At 38.5% G+C, this 19705-nt stretch overlaps 1 long non-coding RNA gene and 1 pseudogene across 7 annotated transcripts in view; one reads left to right on the top strand and one right to left on the bottom strand.

The window, feature by feature from the left end:
- The window catches only part of LOC104005584 (uncharacterized), a 237742-nt gene that overhangs the window by 133505 nt on the left and 84532 nt on the right, over positions 1–19705 (top strand). Inside the window, exon 3 of one of the 7 annotated variants that reach the window (XR_010155622.1) lies at positions 19386–19458. The exons of the other annotated variants lie outside the window; for them this stretch is intronic. This is a non-coding gene — a long non-coding RNA (uncharacterized LOC104005584). The remainder of the gene's footprint in view (positions 1–19385; positions 19459–19705) is intronic. 7 annotated transcript variants of the gene reach the window in all.
- On the bottom strand, positions 13051–14521 carry LOC470841 (keratin, type II cytoskeletal 8-like; annotated as a pseudogene).

Below are 19705 nucleotides of genomic sequence, written 5' to 3' on the forward strand. Positions count from 1 at the left end.
TATTATAGCTCTCTAGTATAATTTGAAGCCAGGTAATGTGATTCCTCCAGTTTTGTTCTTTTTGCTCAGAATAGCTTTTGCTATTCTGGGTCTTTTATGATTCCATATAAATTTTAGGATTGTTCTTTTCTAATTCTATGAAGAATGTCATTGGTATTTTGATAGGGATTTCACTCAATCTGTAGGTTGCTTTGGTAGTATGGACATTTTAACAATATTGATTTTTCCAATCCATGAACATAGAATATTTTTCCATTTCTTAGTGTCCTCTTCAATTTCTTTCATCAGTGTTCTATAGTTTTCATTACACAAATCTTTCACTTCTTTGGTTAATTCCTAGGTATTTAATTTTATTTGCAGTATTTAAGTAGTATTTATGTTTGTGAAGATGAAGCAGGAAGGTTTGCTAACTAGAGCTGTTTTCTTATAATCTCACTAGACTTTTGGCTTCCCTAGGCAGAAAAAAAATCATTATAAAATTGATCCTTAAAAAGCTCATGGGAAAAAAGATCTTTAATGAGCACCTATGACAAGAAGCAACAGTAGTCAGGAATCTCTGTTTTTAACGAGTACCTTTCCTCTGACCCTGCCCAATTAATATGCTTAGTTATAGTTAAGAGCAGTATGTCAGTTAATTGTGCTTCCCAAAGAGAGATCCTTGAATGGCCAGAGGCAGAGTCATCTAAGGTACTTGTTAAAACATACTTTCCTGGGCCTCCTGAGTCAGATTCTCTTAAGAACTCTCACATGGGAGGATCACTCTTTTAGAACAAGCTCCATCTTCAGATGGGGAGATGTGGTGAGAAATAGTCCCTATCTATGAGCAGAGTAGGGACAGGGTGTATAGTACTAGTAATACAGACATTTTCTTCATTCCAGTTGAGATTGATTACCTTTTTATTGGCCTCAAAATTTTTTCACCTGTGAAATGCCAGTTACTTCCTTATACCAGATTCTATTAGCTTATTTGAAATTGGCAGATGTTATATATTTTGTATTCAGCATCTGGTAAATATTTATTGAGCATGTACTATGGTGCCAGAGGCAGTTCCAGGCACTGGAAATACAACAGTAAAAAATGGCAAGTTTCCCACTGTCTTGAATGTCTGTTCTATTGGCTTGTGGGGAACCGACAATAAAGTACAAAATAAATGCTATAATGTTAGACTTTCATAAGTACTATAATGAAAACTATCTCAACATAATGAGAAAAAACTAACTAGTGCAAAGGGAATAGTTTGTTTCCTGAAACCAATCATAGCAAGTGCCTTTGGAGACAAACTTTGGTTGAACAAGCCTGCAACTGGATAGATAGATAGTAGATAGATATAGATATAGATATTTCAAATCGCTTTGCCCAGGACTGTGCTACAAAATGGGAAATAATTTAAAACATGAAAAACCAAGGTGTCTATTTTCTGAGTTATTCAGATTGAGTTGAGACATGCTATGTTTGTGTATAAGTTTAAGGTGGTTTGAATGGCAGGATTGAACAGCGTGTACTAGAACTTTGGTTCAGAAATAGTGTCACTATGAACTAAAACAATCGGGTATAATCTAAGTGATGATTTGACTAAAATCAGAGTTTTAATCAGGATTTTCCTCCATTAACAGGATGAAAATGCATAGGAAGAATATTCTAGGAAGATAAAAAAGACAACATGAGCAGAGAGACCATGAGCATGGAGTGCCACCGTGCAGCACTGCACACGGTGGAAGGGTGTGGGAAAAGGGAAACAGGAGCGATTCAGGCTCTCTTCACTTTTTGTTTGACTCTCCATCCTGTCTTTAGTTCTCTCTTTTTTTCTTTAAGTATTTTTTCTTTCTTTCTTTTTTTTTTTTTTCAGAGGCAGGGTCTCACTCTGTCACCTAGGCTGGAGTGCAGTGGCGTGATCATGGCTTACTGCAGCCTCAAACTCCTGGACTCAAGTGATCCTCCTGCCTCAGCCTCCCAAGTAGCTGGAACTATAGGCTATTCCCAGCCACTGCTCATTGCTAATATTTAATGTATTTTGTTGTTGTTGTTGTTGTCGTTGTTGTTGTTGTTGTTGAGATGGAGCCTCACAATGTTGCCCAGGCTGGTCTCAAACTCCTAGCCTCAAGCAATCCTCCGCCTTAACCTCCCAAACTGCTGGGATTAAAGGTGCGAGCCACTGTGTATGGCCCTTTATTTCTCATCTTGCTTTTCTGCTTACTCAAGGCATCAAATGGGGCATTACTAATAAAATATACCTTTCTGAAGTGATGAAAAGAAAACAAATTTCCCTTAAGTGTGAAGGAAATTCTCTTTCATTTCATCTCACCTGTAGTGCAAACAGCCTAGAATTTGGGGATAGATTCTCACCTAGGCCCTTGTGCTTCTGGGATATGTGCCCTTGTGATTGTTTGTTTTTTTTTTTTTTTTACCTCTTGGAATCTCACTTAATTCATCTGTAAATGGGGATTAATATTTTCCTTGGATCACTGGAAGGATTGAACACATTCATGTTATGACTGTTCAAAATTTGCCACAAACTCCAACTTTTCTACTTGTGAGATTTATTCATTTATAAATTTATTGCTGGAGGCCATTCTTCTCCAACCTCTCTGTTCAGTTTTGTTCTTCCAAGCCTTACTTATCTCTGTTTCTTTGGCAGAGAATCTGCTACATACATGATAGATGGCCATGTGATGCTTAATGAATAAATGAACAAATGGAGTAGGACCACCCTGAACTCTTGTTTCTATGGAGAAGATCTGAGAGAAGATTGTGAGTTGTTGCACTTCTTCATGGGTCCCAGTTACCCATTAGTCTTTTTTTTAATCTGTAAGATCACATTAGGCCTCTGATTACCATTCCTGCTATAATGTTGCAAAACGGCTTCCAGGACGTTGGCTGGGAGAAAATAACAGAACTCGGCTTTGAGTCCTGTGAAAAAAAAAAGCTCTGAACAGATTCTAGCAGTGTTTTATGACATTATTTCTTCCATTGTATACTGTTTTCTGTATCCTTGCTAATACGTATTGGTTAAAAGTGTCTCAAAAGAGTAGTGAGAAGAGAAAAATGAAATCATCTTAGAGTATGTCTCTTGCAGAACAAGAGACACAGCAGTGGGAGGAGAGTAAGATAATCAGATATGAAATAAAGCAATTTGGACAAGGGACAATAAGGGAAAAGAAAAAGAAAAAGAAAGAGAAAGAAGATTACAGTAGTGGGGATAAAGGAGAAATTTGTGGAAAATGTTCCTTTGTCAGTTCTAAGACTCTCAGGCCCCTGAGGGAGGTTCTGAATTCTTTTTGCCTGAATGTTAAGATGAGAAGACCTAGTTTTATTTCCTGGCTAGAAGACTATATAGGATTCTCAGGGTTGTACGGCACTGTATGTACAAATGATGCAATCACCAGCAGTGACACGGTCTCCTCTGAATCACTGCCTGCTAGGCACCTAAGCTGTGCTTGCTTGCCTCCAATGGTGTGGAGCTCGCTATGCACAGCAGAGACCCATTTCGTACTTGTTCTTCCCTATACAGAACTGCAATCTGTTTCTCTGTCATTTCTACTTGCCAGGGTCCTATGCAAACGTCAGTGCTTACTGTTGGGTAACCTTGGGAACGTGATATAATCAAAGTCAGTTTTCTCACCTCCAAGATTGGGATAATAGTATCTAGTTCATTCAGTTTGGGTAAGAAGTAAATGAAAACAGTCCATGTCAAACAATGAGCACCCCCAGGTCCTTACATGTTTTTTCTTCTGTAGATTACCATTTTCTCACCAATCTGAAAGTCTTTTTGTTAATCTACCATCCTTCCAAAATTCTCAGTTTTCAGATTTTATCAAAATTATTTGGTGACCATCCCCCTACACCTCCCATCTAATCTTTGCATCACCTACACATGGAACTCACAGAGTTTCAAGAATGCCAAAGGATGTAGTTCACCTGATGTATTGGTTCAGGTTCCCTGCTATTAAGTTAAAAGTCTAAGTGCTGCTTGTCCCTTGCCATCCAGGTCCACAAATCCAATGAAGCCCTAAGATCATTTGGATAAGTTACTAGTGATTTCAGGGAAACATACAGAGTGAGATCTAGCTGCTCAATAGCCTAAGTTCATATTTTATCTAGTTATTTTATTTACATAGTTTTAATCTTATTTTGTTAGAAAAGCAATACACAATTACTGAAGAAAAATGAGAAAATAAAGATGAACAAAATATCCAACTTATATAAAATACCCATGTATAATTGTTTTAGAACTATTGCTTATTTTCCTCCAGAATTTTTTCCCATTTGATATACAAATAGGAAATATGTTTTATAACTTGATATTATGTTAAACAGATGAATAAATCTTCTGTTTGACTCAACCATATATTTTGAAAGTTTTTGAAGTTCGATGTCACCATTGTCTATTGTTGGGCAATTAGGATTACAATTTTTTTATTTTATACACAATATCATAGTGAACATTCTTGTATATATATCTCTCTGCACTTGGATGACTATTACCTTAGAGCAAATTTCTTTATGTGGGACTGGTGGGTCTAAATGTATATATGTATGTGGGAGTTTTTTGTCTATTCATACTGACAAATTGACACCAAGAAAGGACACATCTACATCTACACAGTTTACAAATGTGCTTATTTTCTCATATATTCTATGATTATGTATTACTAAATAAAAAGAACTTAAAACCATGCCTCACACAATAAATGTTAGCTACAGTGGTTACTGTCATTATTATTCTATTACTGTTGTTTTCTTGATGTTGTCATTATTTTCCATTTCTTCCCAGTGAATATCCTGTGATTTAATTAAAATGGATTATTTGCTTTTTCTTGGAAGTATCCCACATGTCAAATCTCTGCATCTTGCTCATGGTGTTTGCTCTGATTAGAATGTCTCTCTTCCTCATCTGTCAATATTCTATCCATCCTTCAAAGTCTATGTTACATAAAGGTCCTTCATTAAGCTTTTTAAATTTTCCCCTGAAGCCATCAACTGCATGATCTATCTCTTCATCTTTTGAACCCCTAATCGCATTTGGGACATCCCTTTTTGAATTACAGGCATTCGTATTCTTGGTTTAGGATGTAACTATTAGAGTGTAACTTGTTTCTTTGACTTTGAGAAATGTGTGCTTCATAGCTGCATTGCCTTTAGTGCCTAGCGTCACGATAGGGACATAGTAGGTGTTAAACAAATGTCAAATTGAAGGGGCCAGATGTTAATGAAGTGTGATAGTCTTAAGCATCTTTACAAAGAACCAGTTGTTTACTAAAAAGAAACGAATTCATAGGCAAATCATCACAAAAGGAGTTTACTATTTCTTTTTGCGATATATACTGCCCTTAGATACTTTCAGCAAGGCACAGGCACACTTGATAATTGTACTTTAGGTGGCCTTTTTTGGAAACTTATATCCCGGGACACACATTTTCGCTTCATTGGCTTCCCCAGGGCTCACAAATCTGACCACTCTCCCACTTTTTTTGGCCACAGGATGTTTGCATAGAATGATCAGAGAGGATTTGTTACACAGAAGTCAACAAAAATGGCCTTCGATAACAGGGAAAATCCCTTGAATTAGCATAGACACATTGAGTCCATAAAGTGATTTCACAGATGTTATTGCACAATTTCCAAGGCCAACTGAAGAGGCTTAAAACTCTGTGGCTAGAAATTTAAAAAAAAGATTAACAAAGTTCTCCATTTATTTTGGTATGTCAGATAGCACTGAGTAAACTGTTCTTAGTGGGTTCTCAGTAAATAAGGTTGTCCACCCACCAGGACCTAGAAACCGCAGAGTGGCATCTCAAAAAAAAAAAAACAACAACAACAACAACAACAAAATGCTATGGTTACACTGATTTAAGTACTCACCCTGAACCCTAGGTTTGTACTCATTTCTCATCCTCCAGCTGAGACAAAAGCTTAAGAGTGTGACTAAGGACTTGTCAGGCAACTTCAATATCTAATGACTTATAGTCATTCCTGATAGCCAGAGATGGGGATCATGATGAATCCAGCCCGAAGATATGCTTTTTCAGGTTAATCTTCCAGGCTAAAGTTGTTTTTGTAATAGTAGCTGACACACTGGGATTTTTGAAAAACCTGAAAGGAACTTAAGGGATTTATGGATAGAATTTTGGATCTAGATGGCACCTAAATTCTAGTTCCAGTCCTGTTATTTGATGATTTGCCATTTTCAGGCAGTCCCACTAGGATCTGTCTCAGCTTGAGAGATGATTGCCATAGGATCAATACTTAGTACTGCAGTGTTTCAGGCTGCATTCTCTGAGTGGGGGTGGAAGGCAGCTCTGGGTGCTTACTCAGCCACAGGGAAAAGAGGGAGATCTGGAGAAGACAGTGTGATTTGTAGAGCCAGGAAGCCTTGGGGCCCCAGCAGTATTAGACAAAACCTTTATCTCTCTTCATATGGAGATGTTTTCTCTGTGGATTAAATAATTTTGAGGGAATGAATGAAATGCCCCCCTACTATGCCTTCTGTTTCTCCACAACTCAGGTAGACCCACTTTAAGAAAATGTAATGAAAGGAAGCTTCGAGTATATTAGTGATGTTTTATTTCTTATGCCAAAGGATAAGTATACAGTTTTCTTTGTGTTTTATATTTCATACCTTTTGCTCTATTTTGAATGTTATATAACACAACAGTTTTTAAAGTAAGAAAAGAGAAAAATATAGGGTTTTGTATATTTGGTTAATAAACAGTTAATTTCTGATGCCACAATAGCTTTCCTTTACCCAAATTTCTGTTTCTGGTGATATGGAACTAGCATGGGGTGGGTAAGGGAAGTGAAGTTGGGGGAAAAGCCACGGTACCTGGGGTTCACGTTCATGAAGGATCTGAAACTTGGTCATTTGAGATTGTGTGGAACTAAAGTTATCTTATAGTCACAGACGTACAGTTTCAAGATCAAAAGGGAGGCTCATTTATCAATTTTGTGCTAGTTGTCCCAGCACTGAACCACATAGCCCAAGGTACACTGTGAATTGTTAATCTAAAAATTATACATACTCATATGCACATCACTACTTAAAATTATACATTGGCATTTCTTATATTTTTACATATGAAAATATTGGAGGAGTCTGCACTTTCTCTGACTGTAAAGGAGTCCTGTTGAGGAGCTGCTACAGCACAGAGACAGATGATAAACTCTGAGTTCAAAGAGAAAGGTTCCAGTCTCAGATTCACAGCAAATGGGCCATCAAAGTCAGGGCTTAGAGCCTTCTTATCTTTTCAAAATAATCAAATGTGATGAAATGTGTGACTGTGGTGAAGTGAGACTCTTCAAAGGCCGTAAGCATAGATTACATGTCTTATGAGACTGATGCACTGCTGGCTACACTAAGAGGGCAGCCTCTTGTGTATTTTAATGTTCGTTAAAGTTTCATTGAGCCCTTCCTTTGTTCCTAAGCTCTTTACCTATATTTTCTCATTTTATCTTCCCAACATCCCATGTGATAGCCCCTATGATTATAACTTTTTTTTTTTTTTTTTTTTTTTTTTTTTTTTTTTTTGAGACGGAGTCTCGCTCTGTCGCCCAGGCTGGAGTGCAGTGGCGCGATCTCGGCTCACTGCAAGCTCCGCCTCCCGGGTTCACGCCATTCTCCTGCCTCAGCCTCCCGAGTAGCTGGGACTACAGGCGCCCGCTACCACGCCCGGCTAATTTTTTTATATTTTTAGTAGAGACGGGGTTTCACCGTGTTAGCCAGGATGGTCTCGATCTCCTGACCTCGTGATCCGCCCGCCTCGGCCTCCCAAAGTGCTGGGATTACAGGCGTGAGCCACCGCGCCCGGCCATAACTATTTTACTGATGAGGACATTGAAGCTTAGGAGGGTTAAGTAACTTGTCCAGGTTCCATTATTAATAGTTTTCTGAGCAGGTATTTGAGCTAAGGACGGTCTAACCTCAAAGTCTATGTGTTTAAACCATATGTCATGCTATAGCCATTATGGGCAGTCTGAAAGCTCCCACTGATCAATTTTTTGAATGGCATAGAGATAGAGGGCTCCAGCCAGTCCCAAGTAGAGTCAGAGACTTCTTCAACCCCCTAGGTATTTTAGCACTACCTGCTTTTATGAAAATCCATTCACATTAAAGTAGAAGTGAATGGTCAATTACTAATATGATTATTAAACTGTTTGTCAAAAATCTAGCCTTTTTGTAAATATTTGGCCTGAAGTACAAGAGGAGAAGAGAAGTTCTGGCTATAGTACAATTTAGAAAACCATTTTATAATGTTTCTCTCAAGACTGTTCAAATATATTTCAATTTAGCAATAAACAAGAAGAGAGAAAAGGAAGACATTTCAATCATCTGACAAATAATGTTGAGAGAATGCATTGGGATATTTAATTCCTAACTAAATGTCATCTTTTAAAATTCAAATGTCCTTGGGTGGAATGACTAATGAAGTTAATTTACTGGAAGGCAAGTTTAACAGAATGGTTACATATCCGGGCTGTAGAATTATACCACTCTAGGTATGAATTCTGCTATTTCATAAATGGTGATGATATAGAAAGGAGATGAATAAAACAATTCAAGCTATCCAGTAATCCAAAGCATTTGCCCTAGTCATGATTAGATATGTGCCATAAGTAGCTATCAAAATTTTCACAAATATATGTAACAGAAAATCCAATTCAAACTCATTTGAAAAAAAAAATCGGTTCAGCTTTAAGCATCATGAGCTAGCTCCAAGCTAAAATTTATTTCATCAGGATCCAGCAACCTGCCTTTATCTCTTGACTGCCTTTTGTTCTCTGTTAGCTCCATTCTTAGATGATTGTCCTAATGGGATGTCAGGATGGTTGCAAATGAGTTCAGTCTTAGATTCAGTTTTAAGGTCAGAATTGGAATACCTTATTTCTTAGTTTTTCAAGGTACAGTACTAGGGTTAAGTTTGATTGAATCAATTGTCTTGGTCTCTGTTACATCCCTATAAGCATACATGGAGTCAAGAGGATGGGGTGTTCCAGAAGCCAGGACTGTGCCCCATTCCTTGCAAAATCACATCATGCTAGTATGAGGAAAGTGATTTCCTAGAGACAGTTGGAGTACTTTTACTAAAGATGGGGTTGATAAATTGTAGGCAGGCAAAAACAACAGAATTCTATACATACATCTTTTTAAAAAGATCTATGCACTACTGGATACAAATAAGGTGCATTTCCTTTCTGGGGAGGAATATACATGCTTCCAAAAGGGAGGCTTGCCAGCCACCTGACGATGGGTTGCTTCTTTCCAGGCTGTTCTGAGCTCTGGTTTAGCTGCTGATTTGAAAAGTCCCCTCTTGCATAACAATTACACCTGGCACACCCACTTGGGAGCATGCGGGAGAATTTTCTTCATCCTTTCTTAAAGATGCAATTGTTTCTGACAGCCAGTGTCATCTGCGTTGACAGATGTCACTTCTGACTCTCATTCCCCGCAGACAACTGAGCTCAAGGAGACCGCTAGGCTCTGACAATAGGTTTAACTCTTACCTACAAAAGCCAAAGCACTGAAATGTTTAGGTTTGTGGGATTCTCATGGTAATATAAATAGGAGGGTGAGGGTTCTTTGTGCAATAACACACAACTCATGTATTTTCCTAGTCACCACTTATCATGTGGTCTTCAAATTATTTGTTCAAATACACTGCAATGTAAACTCTAAGAGAAGCAGACATTGAGTCTTGTGCTTTGCTTTGCCCTTTGTGACTAGCACAGTGCTGGGCACATAGTAGAAGATAACTATGTAGTAGAAGATAGAGAAATATTTGTTGAATGGCTGACTGAATGACTGAATATGGGAATTTTAAATGAAATTTAGCACTAATTTGGTTATCGTGTGTGTCTGTATATCTGTGTGTTACAATATAACCAGGGCCTGTCATTTCTTCCTGTTGTTCATATGGGAAATCGAGGCACAGTAGTTAGGGAATTTGTATCAATCCCAATAGGTAATTAATACCATGGCTGAAATATAGATGTTTTAGCTCTATTTTTGAAATCTCTTATTGAAATTTCAGCTCTCTCAAATATTTTTTAATAGTATTTTCCAATTCATTTACAGCCTAGTTCATTCAACATATACTCATTACATAATTACATGAAAAACATGTTTTTCAGACATGTTTACATTCTCATTTTGATTTTGAACCTCACAGCAAGGAAGGTATCCCTATCTTTACCCTATATGAAAAGGTGGAGGTTCAGTGGGTGATGTGAATTTTATAAAATCAGGAAGAGAAAGGGTAACACCAAGAATCAAACTGAGTTCTTCTGATCCCACGTCTGATGCTTGTCTCCACTGGGAAACGATGCCTTGTAGTCTATTGAGTATGTGGGCATTGGGGGCTCCCTTTAAGTCTCAGAGGCTCTTCTGTGTAGTGAACTTCATGACTGACATGCTTCTTTACTGAGCTTTGTTGACGTATGGTTATAAAACAGTAATAGCCCGGCCCATTATTTTTCACAATTATGACTGCTGTTGGAATTCAGTCTAGACTTTGCTGTTGATTTCTCATTTTTTTCCCAGACATAAATTAATGAAATGGAATAGAAGGCTGAAAGATCACCATATGCACAATTCTCTTTGGATCTTAAGATCTCTGAGTCACAATTTTTCAATGACTGAAAAATGGCAGGGACACAACCTTTTATTTTCATCAGCTCATCAAAAATAATAAGAGGAAAATAAATTTTGAGTACATGGACATCAGATTTCTTTGTCTAAATACCTAACTTGGAATATTTTCTGCTGATGGCTCAATGCCTGGCTGTCTGACTTCTTAACTGAGGTTATTAGTAAAAGTAATATTTTTGAATTCTCAGCCCCACCACTATGGTATACATACTTTCTTAAATATGAATGCTTTAGAATTTTTAATCATGGATGATAGAAATAATGTTCATAGTGTTATGAACAAATAAATATAATGCCTTGATGACTCCATTTAGTATTTTTCTTCTAATGATCTCAAAAAAGATTTCCATAATCTATGTTATTTTTCATGTACTTTATTTATTTCCCAGGTGTGCAAATTGTGGCATGAAAAGTCTGAGAAATGTTTCAAAAGAAGATAATCAATTAATTTATTTAACTTTTAAGTTCAGGGGATACATGTGCATGTTTGTTATATAGGTAACCTCATGTCATTGGAGTTCGTTGTACAGATTATTTTGTTATCCATGTATTAAGCCTAGTACCCATTAGTTATTTTTCCTGATCCTCTCCCTCCCATCCTCCACCCTCCAGTAGGCCCCGCTGTGTGTTGTTACCACCCGCAATGTGTCCATGTGCTCTCACTTAGCTCCCACTTATAAGTGAGACCATGCTGTATTTGCTTTTCTGTTTCTGCGTGAGTTTGCTAAGGACAAAAGCCTCCAGCTTCATCCATATTCCCACAAAAGACATGATCTTATTCTTTGGTATGGCTGCTTAGTATTCCATGGCTATCTTTACCACATTTTCTTTATTCAGTCCACCATTGATGGGCATTTAGATTGATTTCATGTCTTTGCTATTGTGAATAGTGTGGTCATGAACATATGTATGCATGTGTATTTTTGATAGAATGATTTATATTCCTTTGGGTGTACACCCAGTAATGGGATTGCTGAGTCAAATGGTATTTCTGTTTTTAGGTCTTTGAGAAATCACCACACTGTTTTCCACAAGGGTTGAAGTAATTTACACTCCCACTAACAGTGTATAAGTGTTCCCTTTTGCCTGCAACCTCGCCTGCATCTCTTATTTTTTGACTTTTTAATAATAGCCATTTTGACTTGTGTGAGATAGTATCTCATTGTGGTTTTTATTTGCATTTCCCTAATGATCAGTGATGCAAGCTTTTTTTTATTCATATGCTTATTGGCTGCATGTAAGTCAAAAGAAGACACTTTAGATTCAAAGGCATGACTCTGAATTCTTTATCTTCTCCACTCTACCAGGCTGCTGGCTTTGACTATGCATTTTTGGATATGAGAAATAGAGTCTTAATTAAGACAATTCAAATAAAGTGAATAGCAAGCTGTCATAAGGATTTTTGTGAAGGTAATAAATGCAACAGGAAAGATTACACGTAACCTCCATGGATAAGATGCTTTGTTTTGCTTCCATGATGCAGAGGTTTTGTTTTCATTCATTATCGTGAATGAAAATGTTAACATATATTTAAATGAATAATAAAAACAATAGTATGAATAAAAATAGCTACCATTTATTGAGTGCACACCATGTGCCAATCATGATGCCAAGACCCTTACATAGATCAGTTTATCCTCTTAATAGTCCAATGAAGCTAGTAGTATTATCCCATTTTTACAGGTGAGAAAAATAGCAATTTTAGTAAATTAAATGTCCAGCTCAAGATTATACAGCTAGTAGGTAAAGGAACTGAGATGGAATTATAGAACTACAGATATAAAAGCCAGTGCCCTTAGCCACTACCAGAACCCAAAAACATGAGCTGCTGGAGACAAGCTAGATCTAGTGAGACGCTTAGTATTATCTCAGACCTTATTTCTTTTTCAGTCTTTCTTTCTGTCTCATGGACCACACACGGTCTTCTATTGCTTTTACTAATTTTCTTCTCTTCTCTCACTCTTGACTTGCCTATTCCCTCCTTCTTCCCTGAATGTTTTCTATTCAGACTATGACTTCTTCTTCCTTAGGGACTCTGCTTCTTCATAACTTGGGATTGCCATGACCTCTTGCATCTTAACTCTGTCTCAGAAGATTAAATCTATCTCATACTCTCATATTTAAAAAAAATCTATTTAATACTTTAAGCTTCAGTTCCTGTTGCCAATCACCTCATTTCTTATGAGTTTTAAAATTCAAATTATCAAGATCAAGAATCCAGTTAGTCCAGCTCCTTTTCGGGGGCCAGCCTAGGTTACTGGGAAGCCTGTATATGCATTGACTGGGCTGAGGGCTAGGGCTGAGCCTGAGGTGGATCTTCTGTTCCCTGTGCTCCCCTGCACAGCAGCCTCCCTTATGGGCTATGGGGCAGCCTCAGGAGGAGCAGGCTGAGAGGGGCTGCCACAGCTTTTCACTTGGGCTGGATGTCAGAGGACTCGGACACCAGCTTCCCATCGCAGGTCTCAATCATCTTCACAACCACGGCCCTGGCGGAACTGGTGCGGCTGAAGGAGGGGGACCCCGCGCCAGAGCCAAAGCTGGAGCCCACGCCATAGCTGAGGCTGGGCTTGTGAGGCCCCCATAGGCTGAGCTCAGCACACCTCCATAGCCACTGGTGTTCTTCCTATGGATACTCCTGTTCTGCATCCCAGATTCCAGCCAGCTCTCCTTGCCCTCCAGCAGCTTCCTGTAGGTGGCGATCTCTATGTCCAGGGCCAGCTTGACGTTCATCAGCTCCTGGTATTCACGCAGCTGCCACGCCATGTCCTGCTTGGCCCGCTGCAGGGCGGCCTCCAGCTCGGACAGCTTGGCGTTGGCATCCTTAACCACCAAATCCCCGTGCAGCTCGGCATCTGCGATGGCGGCCTCCAGGGAAGCCCTCTGGTCAACATCAGCCTGGAGCTGGCTGATGTTCCCGTGTATCTAGGAGATCTCACTCTGTGCGCCGCAGGTCATCCCCGTGCTTCCCAGCCAGCGTCTGCAGCTCCTCATACTTGATCTGGTACATGCTCTCGGCCTCAGCCCGGCTGCAGTTGGCGATCTCCTCCTACTGTGCCTTGACCTCAGCAATGATGCTGTCCACGTCCAGGGAGCAGCTGTTGTCCATGGACAGCACCACAGACGTGTCTGAGATCTGGGACTGCAGCTCCCGGATCTCCTCTTCATATAGCTGCATGAGGAAGTTGATCTCGTCAGTCAGCCCTTCCAGGCGAGACCCCAACTCTACCTTGTTCATGGAAGCTTCATCTGCATCCTTCTTGATGAGGACAAATTCATTCTCCATCTCTGTACGCTTATTGATCTCATCCTCATACTTGGTCTTGAAGTCCTCTACCAGCGGCTGCATGTTGCCAAGCTGCGCCTCCAGCTTCAGCTTCTCCTGGCCCAGTCTCCAGCTGCCACCTAAGGTTGTTGACATAGCTCTCAAACATGTTGTCCATGTTGCTCCGAGCCGTCTGCTGCTGCTGCAGGAGGCCCCACTTGGTCTCCAGCATCTTGTTCTGCTGCTCTAGGAACCTTACCTTGTCGACGAAGGAGGCAAACTCGTTGAGGGTCTCCATCTGCTCCTCCTGGGTGCGCACGGCCTGGATATTGGGGTCCACCTCCAGGTTAAGGGGGCTCAGCAGGCTTTGGTTGACCGGGACGGTGGTGATGCCTCCCACAACGCTGGTCCCACCATAGCCTCCACTCAGGCCACCTCGGAAGCTGCTGCTGCCCACTTAAGAGAAGTTCGAGGAGCTGAGCGGGCTGAACCAGGCAGAAATTCCAGGAGTGGAGAAGCTGCTTCTTGCTCCAATATGTAGTCTTTTATCCCTCACCTACCTCCTACCCTTCCCCCTTAAGTCCTCAAAGTCCATTATAACATTCTTATGCCTTTGCATCCTTATAGCTTGCTTACCTCCCACTTAGAACATATGGTATTTAGTTTTTTATTCCTGAGTTATTTCACTTATAATAATGGCCTCCAGCTCCATCCAAGTTGCTGCAAAAGACATTATTCCATTTCTTTTTATGGCTGAGTAGTATTCCATGGTGTATATATACAACATTTTCTTTATCCACTTGGCCGATGGGAACTTAGATTGGTTCCACATTTATGCAATTGCAAATTGTGCCACTATAAACGTGTGTGCATGTGTCTTTTTCATATAATGACTTCTTTTCCTTTGGGTAGATATCTAGTAGTGGGACTGCTACATTGAATGGTAGTTCTACTTTTAGTTCTTTAAGGAATCTCCATCCTGTTTTCCATAGTGGTTGTACTAATTTACATTCCCACCAGCAGTGTAAAAGTGTTCCCTTTTCAGCAAATCCATGCCAGCATCTATTGTTTTTTCACTTTTTAATTATGGTCACTCTTGCAGGAGTAAGGTCGTATCTCATTGTGGTTTTAATTTGCATTTTCCTGATTATTAGTGATATTGAGCATTTTTTTCATATGTTTTTTGGTTGTTTATATATCTTATTTTGAAAATTGTCTATTCATTCCTTTGCCCACTTTTTGATAGAATTATTTGTCTTCGCCTTCTGAATTGAGTTACCTGTAGATTATGGATATTAGTTCTTTTTCAGATGCATAGTTTGTGAATATTTTCTCCCACTCCGGAGTTCTCTGTTAACTCTGTTGATTATCTCTTTAGCTGTGCAGAAGCTTTTTAGTTTAATTACGTCCCATCTATTTATTTTTGTTTTTGTTGCATTTGCTTTTGCGTTCTTAATCATGAATTCTTTGCCTAAATCAATGCCTAGAAGAGTTTTTCTAATGTTATCTTCTAGAATTTTTATGGTTTCAGGTCTTAGATTTAAGTCTTTTATCCATCTTGAGTTGATTTTTCTATAAGGTGAGGGATGGGGACCCAGTTTCATTCTTCTACATGTGGCTTGCTTAGCTGGGACTTCTTAAACTGTATATAATATACACTTTATGTAAAAAAATAATATGTAACATAGTTTAATGTTTTATATATATATTATATATAGAGAGAGAGTTTAAAAATAAAAGGGAATGTTTATGCTCGATTCAGCAGTGCTACCAAGTAACAGGGACTTTCTTTCTTTTCCTCTAGCCTTATCTTCCCTTTCTGTTAGTATCACTCTCAAGTAAAATTCTTCTACATACAGCTTATGGAAACTGAGACCTTATATTTCTACGTGTACAGGTTTAGCAAAAAGAGGAACTATGCCTCTATTTTTCAACAAAATACACAAGTCCTAGTAATAAAACCCAGATTGTGTCTCAAAGGCTCATATTGTGTATGGACCCATTCTTGATCCAACCATAGTAGTTGGGTGAGTAAGGAGGCAATGAAATGCTCACATAAGCCAAATTAATAACTTGTCCCCCACAGAAGCTGGAGTTGAGATGAAACCAATACTATATAAACATTTTGGACTGTAAGTAGGATAAGGGAGATTTTTCAGAGGAAAATTGGGGGTTCCCCTCTGAAGAGCAAATGAGTCATGGGCCTACAGATTTTTCCACCACAGCTTGGACCTGCTATGCTGGGTTTTGAGCCTGGAAAGGGAGTAAAGACTCATGCTTTCTATTCTAGGTCACCAGTAGCCTTATCATTAATAAAATTAGTAGAGATAAAGGAAATTAAACTTTTCCTATGTAAACCTTGGTATAAGACCTACAGCATGATTTCCATTTCAGAACTTAGTAGTGTGACAGCTCCTCGGCTGAAATGAACAGGTACAGTAGGTCAGACGGCTTCAGGAAAGCCCAGTTTCTTCATCTCTCCAAAAGATGATTGGATGGGTTCTGCTCCCTATTATAGGAAGAAACAAGGTCTTTAAAGAAAATACAGATGGAAAAACAGGAGGCTGAGGTGTGAGAGGAGGCAGATCATCTGGGAAAAATGGATTTTTTTAAAGTTTTGGTTATATTTCTGATTAGTTATGTGACCTCAGGCAAATTACTTAATAACTTTGGGCATCTTCATTTGAAAGACGATGAAATTGAATTTTTTTTATTGTTTCTATTACTTTGCTGAAATTCCCCATCTGTTCACACATCTTGTCCATCATTTATTCTAGTTTTTAACCTACATTTTATCATTCTTTAAATTCTCTATGTTATACTACTAACATTTGGCTTATCTCTGAGTATGTCTCTATTGATTATTTCTTATACTGACCATGGGTCACATGTTCTTCCTTCTTCAGTGTCTCTCTCTTTTTTTTTTTTTTTTTTTTAACTGTGTCTTATGTACTACATGCAAAAGATCAGGAGAGACATAAGTAAGCAATATTTGCCTCCAGAAAATGACATGTTCCTTATTCTGTGAGGCTAATGGTGTTGGGAGCTGAGTCAATCTAATCTAGTTTTAGCTTTGATGAAGCATTAGTTTGATTCAGTTCACCTGAAAAATTTTAACTTCACAAGGACTTGAAATGTGAGTACTGGTAAGACTTGTGGGATCTCTGTCTCAGAGCCTCTCCTGGCATTTTGAATTTGGGTGCTGTTTAGAAATTTATTTCCTACCACATTCACATGTCTTAAAAACATCTTCCTTAACAGCCAGGACTTTTTAAGTTGTATATGATAATATATATGTTATGTAAAATATAATATGTAATATACAGTTTAGTGTTTTATGTATATACATAATAGAGAGTTGAAAAATAAAAGGAAATGTTTATGCTTGATTAAAGCATAAACTTTATGGAATTTCTCTTAGTCCTCCTGCCCCACATTCAGCCTTTGGAGCACCAGTGAAAGTTGGAGAACCAACTTGTTGAAAACCTGAGATCACCTGGATGACTTTCTCTTAGTTCTCCTGCACTGCTGTTATTCATCAGAATAACACACTCAAGCACACAGAAAAAGCCTCTGTGAAAGAACTGGAGAATGGGTGCAAAGTTTATCTGTGTTTGAGGCTTCTTGGGATTATAATCTCTCATGATGCTTGCATCCAGTCATTAAAAATTTATTGAAAGTTAGCCTAGTTTATCTTCATTAGCATTTTACTAGATTTTCCTTCCTCCCCCAGTACTACCAGGGTTAAAGTAATTGTTTTCCTCTGTTAGGAAGGTCTTACCACTTTCTGGAATTTAGCTTTTTAGGTTTCCTTGCACTCTCAGACTTCTGTAGCTTATCCAGTGTACCCTTCTTAGGGATACTTTGGAAATGATGGTCTTCTAGGCCCTAATCCTAGGTCATTTTGAATGATACCTTCTAAATTCTAAAGTCATTGGCAATCTGAATAAACAGTTAGAGACAATGCGGACATTAGATATTTGTGTAATCAGAAACTGCCTCATAACTTCTCTTTTTGGCTTTTTGATAGTTGAATAATAGACTCAGCAACACAGCAACTAACAGGAAAAAGGGGATGATGTAAGGTGAGATACCAACACTTGCTTAAGGCAATCCTAGTCAGGACCCAGCATGGCTAAAGCACATAGTGGTTTTGTTCTTATTGGGTTTTGGCTGCTTTATTTTTATTATGATTGTTTTTTTCTATTATAAGTATTATTTTGTTTGAGGCAAATAAAATGTCTTCTTTATATGACAGGTGTTAAGGTGGTTACTTTTGCTTTTAGCAAACGCATAGGAGGAAAATCTAAGCTATATTCTATGAAAAAGAGCTAATTTTGACCAAATATCAAGCAGCTATGTCATGAGTGGAGTTAGCATCGCTGATGGGTCTCTACACTAGAGATAGAGTTATTTTGGATCTGCTGCTGCGTTGTTGCATAGGGAAAAGAGAAAAACAAACAAACAAACACTTTATACCCCAGAAAAGTGGAGGACAGAGGTTTGACTGATATCTCAGCCTTGAGGCACTGACTCTCTCTTGCTGACTCAAGAATTCATGCCCCTGAGGATTCTAGGTCTAACTTAAGCTCCCAATATTCCTGCTCTATTAATTAAATCATCCACTTCACATAGGCATAAGGAGATTCTACTTACTTTTGAAAAGTCTAACCTTTCCAGCACTTTCTCACATTTCTTAATGTTGGCCTTTTATAGGATGAATAGTTCAGTCCCCAGAAAGTCTATTAAATCATTTACAAGGGCAAATGAATGACATTATGTGCAAGGTGAGTTTGCAGCAGAATTGATTATTTTCTCAGCTGATATCAGTGGAAATCTACTGAGTCTCTACTGTGTTGGTGAAAAACAGATCATGTTTGACAAATGTGGCTGTATATTTTTATACATTTCCTCTATTGCCTGATAAGTGGGAGTGAGGGAGGTGGAATTTATCTGAATATTTGTAAAGTGCATGACACTGAGCACATAGGTGGAATGATTTATGAAACTAGTAATGCTTCCTTTCTTGGGAGAGTAGAAGTCATCTAGATCAGTGCTTAGAAATATAGGCTTTGGAGTCACCTGGGTTTAAGTCCTGATTGCACCATTTGTTTGGGCAAATTTCTATGTCCTAATTTTCTCAGGGTAATAGAGGTATCTATTATTTATCTCTTGTTGTTCTTTTGAATATGTACAATAGTATTTGTATAGAATTTTGCACAGTGCCTGGCACATAGTTGGTTCTAAGTGGTAATTATTATAATAGGAGGAAATTAGAAGGCTTCAAGAAAACCCAATAGCTAGTATCATAATAACTCTCATGGACTTTCTTCAGTTGTACACTCATTTTATTCTAGCCTGGAGGTGTGATTGAATATTTTCTGCCACTACAATTGACTAGCAGAGAATTAGTTGCTCAAAATATGTTCAACTTTATAATGCATAAGATTTAGCCTGAGTGTCTGGTTTGATATTCTATTTAGGTCCTGCACAATTCAATATTAAATGGAGTTTCTACCCTAGCATGAAAGGAGGAAGAGAGAAAATCGGCTCCAGGTGAAATTCGGCTCCAACATTCCCCAAATATTAGAGTGAGACCACCTGGAATTCAAAATGTTATCGTAGGTAACTGACAGCTGAATATTGGAAGGTATAGAAAATGGAAGGCTAAGGGGGACATTATTTCTATGCCTATACTCAGGTGAGAATGTTATCAGGGTCATGAGTTATAGATCCTGCATAATGATGCCAAACAGCACAAAAGAACAGTTATTAATATTGTATCGGATTCTTTAGCTGTCTC

This window comes from Pan troglodytes, chromosome 2, assembly GCF_028858775.2.
Source record: "Pan troglodytes isolate AG18354 chromosome 2, NHGRI_mPanTro3-v2.0_pri, whole genome shotgun sequence".
Taxonomy (NCBI): Eukaryota; Metazoa; Chordata; class Mammalia; order Primates; family Hominidae; genus Pan; species Pan troglodytes.